General features: G+C 30.2%; 1 long non-coding RNA gene across 1 annotated transcript; it reads left to right on the forward strand.

Moving 5' to 3' along the window:
• Positions 1-4145: 4145 nt before the first annotated feature.
• On the forward strand, positions 4146-4953 carry LOC139905749 (uncharacterized). Its single transcript, XR_011780785.1, has 2 exons — positions 4146-4367; positions 4433-4953. It is a non-coding gene; the product is annotated as an uncharacterized lncRNA (long non-coding RNA).
• Positions 4954-8433: the final 3480 nt, after the last annotated feature.

Here is an 8433-nt window from a genome sequence, read left to right on the forward strand (position 1 = left end):
TCTTCAGGCAATGATGGTTACTACCGCTGATAAATTAATGAATGAATATTTATTTGCCTGTTTGTTTATTCATGGATGCCTAGTAACTCCAAGCCACAGTGCTAAGTGTTATAATTTTTTTTCGACTATGATGAAGTACTAATCAATTAGAAAAGGTAAAAAAAAACCAAAGATTTAACAAATCCTACAACTGAATATGCCTTAAATTCAAATCAAAAACTAAAATAATGATTTTACAAAATAGTTTCACATTTAAGTAATTAATTATTATAAATGTGAAGTTTATCAGACCACCCAAATGTACCCTGTACCTACAAAACATTATTTATAGATAATTACTTTTGGCAAATCATATTTTAATGTCAATGAAGGCTATTAATTCCACAAAAGATTTGGCAAATTATGAACATAAATGAGTTTTGCAAAATTATATTTTTCTTCATTCCTTTATGAGTATGTATGTTGCGTACAAATTGCGATTTTGTACAAATTTTAACTTGTATACAACCTAATTGTACAGGTTGTACACCCTTAAAAAGACGAAGAATATTAAATGAAGAATTTTAGTGTATAACTTGATATGAGAGTAATGCAAAAATGGTGTTACATTAAACATATAGGGTGTGAAATAAAAAATGAAGGAAAATAGATACTAACTCAGTGTGTTGACCTTAATTCCTTATAGCAAATCTTGCAAAGGCCCGAGCACCAAATTAATTACACAATATTTTGTTTTTTTAATAACAATGTCTAATTAATAGATAAGTATTTTGTGGTAGACAATAAAGTTCACATGCCCTGAGTTATATTACTAATAATGCATAATAAATGAGTAATTATACCTTGTACGATTTGTTCATACAAGTTACAACCTATATATAACCATAAATTAAATATTTAGATATTATAAATTGTTGGGTATTTAGTTTTTGGATATTCAACTTTTTTATCATTCTTTATTTTGTTTATATATTATATATAACATTCATATGTAAATAATCCAAAGCAATTGCGTTGGTTATTAGCCAAAGAACCTCTCACTGATGGGATGCCCACCTCAATATATATATATTTGTGACAAGCGATGGATGGATCTCTAGAGCAACTGAGAGTAAATTAACTGTCCCTTCACATTAAATTACTTCCAGATGGCAGTTAAAATGACCAATTTTGCTGACAAGACCTCTATTCTCAGTGAATTTTTTTCTTCAGTTTTTAAAGAAGTCAAAGAAGAATGAAAATGAGAGAGACACAGTCTCAAAATATCAGTGACAACAAACACAAATATTGTCAATGCCATCAAATATATCAGGTAAGGCCAAAAGATTGGCTATTTTTCGAATAAAATAAATGAATAATAGTATAATATAACTCGTTTATATTTTATATCAACCTTTGTTTTTCAAAGAAGTTAAGTAGGCATATTAAGGAATAGTCTGTTTGTATAGAAAATAAATTATTAAAGAGGAAAAATATAGAAAACACTTGAAAAACTACATTTGAGTGCGTGGACAAAATCTGCGACATTTTAAAGACGACATTACTCCATCAGCTGATGTCTGATCCGTCTGTTTTTTGGTGTTAAAATTTTTTCCAGTTCGTAGGCTTCATTGATTGTTTGCCATTTGAAGCGATAGCATCATTTTAAGTGCCCAAAAAAAGTCATTATGTTCAATGAGAGAGATCGTAGGGGCGCTGCTATTCAGATTATGCTTAGTGATAACATGAAATTAAGCAATGCTGACATCTCTGGCCTTCTGTCAATGCCAGTTAGAATGGTCAGAAGTCTCAGGAAGGAGCTGAAGGAGTCATCGGACCCGATGGACGTTGTTGACAGGAAAAAGAAGGAGAACAAGAGCACCGTGATTGTCCGGGATGACACCTTCATCAACAAGGTCAGGGAGATCATCGACGAGGACCCCCAGCGTTCCATGAGAGCCATGGCAAGTCTGTTGTCAGCGACAGGCCGTAGATGTGGAAGCAGGACTCGGCTCCGGCCCACAAAGAAAAGCGGCCGCAAGAATGGCTGAAAAGCAATGCTTTTGCGTTCGTACCCTTCTCCTCTTGGCCTCCCTCATCACCGGATTTGAACCCGTTGGACTACTTTGGCTGGTCCTACGCGGAGAACATGACCAACTTCTGCTCCCATAACACCAAGCAGTTTCTCATTACCTGCATCAAGGAAAAATTCAGTGAAGCAGCGCCGATCCAAAATGCCTGTTCCCGGTTTTGTATCCGCATTGAGCGGGGTTTGGCCGCAGACGGTGGCTACATTGAATAGATAGCTGCTCTCTATCCTAATAAATATATTCGATTTTATTTTATCAATAAATATCATAAAATAAGCTTGTAGTTGTTGGTTTTTGAAGTGGCAGATTTTGTTCATGCACCCTGTACTGTACCGAACCGCGTACCGTAAAGATTGTGTCACTTTTCGTACCGAACTGTTGGCTTAGCTTAATGTCTCGGCTCTAATATTTGTGATGATAACAAGAAATAGAAAAGTACGAGAAAAGTTGATTTTTATTTTTCTAGCTATTTTTGTTTTCATAACAAAGAAAAGCATATTCTTGTAACCATAAATTTTAACTCTTTTTCTCAAAAATTTCACAAAAACAAGACTTATTATTATTGCTTAGAATCCTTAGTTTATTGTAAATGGATATTTGATAAAGGTTAATACATCAGTGAAGCCGATATAGCCTCTCAAAGATTGCAAAGGTTGAAAGTGTATTATAAGAAATAATTTAAATTGATGTTGGTATGATTAGGTTCTTAACCGGCTTATCTGAAATGAAGTTCTTACTTTATAATATTGTTCAATTATTTGACTCCATCATTCTGCTGATTAGTTATATTAGTATTATCATTATCATGAATTCCCCGATTTCATCTTCATCTATGAGCGATATCTCTGAGATCCGACCTTCAGAATATGGAAATGTAACATTTCGCGATGTGGATGTGGAGGGAGGATAAGGAATTAAGAGGTTCTTGGAAAATGGCTGTTCTTGTTTTTCTGGGACCTTGGGATACTTTTGGAAATAAAACTCCTTGTTTTAATTGGTTTAGCAACAAATACGTTTCTTATCGGGGAGATCAATGCTTAGAAATGTCTTCTACTTCTCCATTGAGTCATGAATCCTATGTGGTAGGACATTTTGCTGCCTTGGATAAGGAAGATCAAAATATCAAATTTACTAAATAGTGGACGGAAAATTTGTCAGACAACTTTTTCTTTCCTATTGGCTACGGGGATACTCAAAGCTCAGAGAACAATCATGTTTGCATTAAGGATACAATAAATATTGTCGCAAACAAACTTTTATTCAAAGCTTTTCTGAAGCTAAATCAATTCCTTACACGTCAATACAATTTGAAAAAAACTCATTTTATTTCTTCCTATAAAGTTAATCGTTTTGCTATTGAGAATGAAGAATAAGGAATGTACAGTATATATATACGTTTGATAAGGCTGAACATGTACATTTTTATTCATAACGTTCCCAGTCTATATAATCATATTCTAAAAGATTTATAGGAAAAATGTAAAAAGGGTCAAAGTGTGTAGCAGCTCTCTTATACCATAAACAACAGAGTATAAGTCCAATTCTATGTTTTGACATTCAATGTGATAATTGTGTGTAAGAATGCACTTTCTTGCTGAAAATCATTCAAAGTTTTCGCCAGACCACAGCTTCTGTGTCATTTCAAAATCATACTGTAATCTGCGAAAAATTGATTGTGTTGAAGATTTAGTGGAAGTAGTCCAAAATGCATATAACTAAATTTAGTGTGATATCATCCAAGAAGAGAGGATGCCCACTAATTCAGTGGTATAATTGGCAAACATTTTCAGACAATTATTTCCGCCCTTTAAAAGGGAAAAAAATTATCACACATTTACCTCACATATGCTTTTCTTGGAGTTGCATATGTTAAAAAATGGTCTGATAGTACACTAGTTATTCCTATAAATTAATTAAAACCTGGAATTCCATATTCTGATTTGCAATTATCTATTCCTGAAGAATATATTACCACAAAAATAAATTACCGGAGGAAAGAATGGAATACTTTAAGGAAAATGTCGTTACTTTGGTTTATTGTAATGAAAAAAAAATAGCTTTTTTATAGTCTATAAAAAAAATCTAACTTATCTGACCCAAAATTAGTTAATATTCCTTCTTCTTAAGATAACAATTTTGTGTTTCCATCTACTTCTAACCATAACGATTTCGTTCCTCTGTCTACTTCTTTTCTTACACATGTATCAATTTAACCAAGATAGTAAGTCAATTTTATCATTATCAACGAATTATTTGGTACAAGATACTTCCTCCTCATTTAGAGTAATTTATTAGAAGGTATAAATTATCATTTTCTGTTGCCTTCTTTTTAAAATTCTAATCTACTTATATTGTATTATAAGGCACATCATGTAAGGATGATAGCACAAATACGGATTTGGCTACATCTTTTGATCCAGATCGGGAACTTCCAGATGTGTTTAAATCACGAAGAATAAAAACAAGTGCTTTTTATGTGATGGTTGTAATTTGCACAGTAAATATTTAAAAAAGGAGATAAAAATATTTGGAAATTGCACATTTTACATAAAAAAACATTACAAAAAATTGTGCAAAAAAATTATTTGTCAAATACAAGATTATTCTTGTTTGAGGGTTTTTGTTGTCTATCTCCTGCATTCATAATAATTGGTTATGGATACGAACCCATTACAATAGTATATGTTTATATTTATGTTATACTCGTATAATTAATTATAGTTGTTAATAAACCAAATATTGATTTTTGTATCTTATTAAATTTATGAGTAATTTTGTTTTATTGTTAATATAGTATCTATATTGAGATGTCAATAAATAATTTGATTCTGTATTTTAGTCTAGATCAATTTTTTCTATAAATAAAAAGTCGTGAAAAATTGAACTTACAATTTTTAAAATAGAGCATATAATTCTTTTTTCCATTAATTCAAAACCAAACTATTTAAAAATAGATATTGGAAAAAAAATAAAATAATTATCTTTTTCAGTTTTAAAAATTGCAGATTAAACATCCATTATTCATTTGTAAGATTGTATTTTATAACTAATTAGGATCTCGTTATTTAAGTTAAAAAGCAATTCATCAAACATTATAAAATTTTATTTTTAACTATATTTAAAAAATTATATATAACCAATGGAAGACTAAAATTATTTAAGAATTGAACTGGAAAGTTAAATTCCATTTTAAAAGTAAGTAATGGCTATTAGATAAATTTAGCATGTTTTGAAAAACTACAAATTTTAAATTATAATTTTTGTAAATTCAATAGGAATAGTTTCAAATCTTCTGTCAAAAAACTTTGATTTATTGGAATTCTGTTATTATTACAATATTTATCAGAGATAAAATAAAAATATTAGTATGCTATAATCCTGGAAGAGAGGATAAATGCTGAATACATCAGATATTTTCTTCTTGTAATACAGGATATTATTTTATGTCAAAACTATAGTATCTTGGAAGATGCAGTAGTATGCAAATATTATGAGTCTTAATAATAAAGGCTACTTGAAAACTAATGTTACTCAAGTAGACACTCCTTGAGTCCTTGTCGAAAGCTGAATATAATTCAGCAGAAAAGGGGAAAAAACCTTCTAATGTTAGTCCAAGTCCCTGAATATTTTGATCATATTTCTTTTGAGAACATTTCAAGTCCATAATTATAATATCGGGACCATAGAGTTTATGCTTTTGGTGAGTTCAGTATAAACTAGCTTTCTAGTCACTAGTCTTAGCTATAGAGTCCAAGTCAAATCTCAAGTCTTCAAAATATTAACTCAAATCTAACTCGAGTCCCGTGTGTCCCTCTGGTATTCAATTAATTCACAACATAATGAAAAGAAATAAATGAACAAAATTGAACAATGGATTTGAGTTTCGTTGAAGATTGAGTTTCTTCCCTGGTTAATATTCTTAAAGCTTTTTTATTCCTCTGACTTTAAGGAACGCCTCCTTTTTAATATGGGAAAACCAATTATCATAGCTGGATTTATATTTAGTGGGATATTTCATAATAATTAACCTTTAATATCGGCTCGTATAGAAAAATAATTGAAATAATTCTCTAATATAAATTATAGAAAAATAAACAATGAATATAAAACTGTCCTTAGTTTATTTTTAGGCAAAAAATTATATTATCTTTTTTTGTGTTCATCACACATATGTAACTATATATGTTTAAGTGATGAGTTGGATATTAATTGAACTCGAGTTTGGAAAATATTTTACTTGGTATTTTCGTCTCTTTTTTATCCCATTATTACAGAATTTGATTCATTTGTTTTTAGTAACGAGAAAAATAATATTTTATTAATATTCTCGATTCTAATCTTATGCTACCTTGTCAAATGTACTCGTGTCAAAGATCAACAAATCGACTAGGATTATATGTTTTATATTTCATATATGTTTTGATGGATTTTGGGTTCTGATTATAGATCAATGCAAAGTTAATAGACCTACATGGTTATATCATAACAATGTACGACTGATGTTTGACTTTCGCCACACTTTTAATATTGACGTCATAGTAGATGAGTGGTTGCGTGTATTGTCAAATCTGTTTTTCCTGCCCAACCGCCGGTACAAAAAATTAAATTGAAAATTATAGCAATAGTAATGTCATAAACTATGAGTGGTTGTCAAAATCTGCCTGTCGTGCCCCGCAGTCGGTACAATACATCAGATTGAAAATTCTAGCAAGCCTAATTACATGATGGTCTAACCTTGTATTTCTATTAACCTTGGATACGGTTTATTACAATTATTTGGGTAATATGCATAGTTTTTAAATATATAAAAATTGAAATGAATTAAATTTCTAAAAACTAAATGAGATGTGGACATGGAGTTGGAACCATATGTGGAAGACTTGCTACTCACCTTGATCATACAATCAAAGACTGGAGACTTCACATTGACTTGAAAGCTAAGCCATGTAACTCGACTTGGACTTTAATGTCATTTTGATTTTATGACTGGATATAAATTATGTACTTTATAGAGTATCATTAATTTTATGAGTACATTAATTGAACTGGTTAAATATATTTGTCGAAATGAACAATATTTGAAAATTGAAGGAATTGAACATGTTAGCAAAGATTTGGGACTCGACTTGTATTGCCAGTAAAAGATACATTTCTCCTCTTTAATTTATACATAGTACTTTTGAAATTATTTGAGTTCTAAATCGATCATATAATTAAGACTAAAAAGTATCCACATTTTTTCCTTTCAGGTGTTCATATTTTTTGTACAAATGGACTCATTTCCTACCCACTGACTTAGAACGAATAAGGTATTTAAGTGCTAACAAAACGCCGTTCAATGATTTAAGAGTTATATTACTAAAGTCTGTTGTTGAGTCATTTTTACATGGACTCCGAACCAAATGGACTTGAAGTTGAAGCTTGAGGACTTGTATTTGACTTTGATTTGGAAAAAGTGGACTCTAATACAGATCTGTCTCTTAGCTAGACTCCTATACAATTTTTTCACAGTAACAAAATATATCCGTTGTATAATATGAATACTTGTCGGAGGTTTTTTTATAACTAAATTAGATTTAAAAAAATCATTATTAACTAAGCTTTCCTGTATAGGGATACCTTTACATTCCCTTTTCTTATATGGGTCGGATTAAATACATTGAACGGGGCTTAGTTTTGGATATCTCTAATATATTATGGAGACAAAAAATGAGAACAAAATTTTGTATGTAAATTAACAAAATTAAAAAAGATTTAATCTCACGCCAAAAGTATGACATTCAATTTTATAAGAAATTAGAGTCTTAATAAAAATGTAAAAACAATTTGGGATGAGATTCATCATTGCTTCAATGTTTCGAGTTTCGAACATTTGAGTTGTAGTTTAGTCAAGCTATTATATTTGTGTTTTAAGGGAGTAAAATTATTTTTTTAGAAAATTGTCCACTTTAGCCAAGACGATTTTTTTTAGGTTCGAGTAATACTGAAATTAAACAGTAGTTACTACCATGAAAATCAGAATATAAAAAAAGTTAAGACAGGGAAGTACTTTTAAATTTTTATTAGAACTACTTCCCAAAGTTCTTAATACGTATGTTGTTTATGGAATCATGATATTGCACTTTAATTCCTCAAATGAGCATCGTTAATGGTGTAAAGGACCTTGCAACAACAACAACAAAATGGGATTTTATTGTTTGTGGATGCCTTCCATTCAGTTTTTATCATTGTTTTCATGATTGACATAAAGCAACCAAAATTACGGGGAAAAAATTATTCATCTATAAAAAAAATTAAATTTAGATAAAAGATCTAATATAAGTTTTAGAAATCATCAAATTAAAATAATATCAGAGTTTGGGGC

The sequence above is a fragment of the Lepeophtheirus salmonis genome, chromosome 6 (assembly GCF_016086655.4).
Source record: "Lepeophtheirus salmonis chromosome 6, UVic_Lsal_1.4, whole genome shotgun sequence".
NCBI lineage: Eukaryota > Metazoa > Arthropoda > Copepoda > Siphonostomatoida > Caligidae > Lepeophtheirus > Lepeophtheirus salmonis.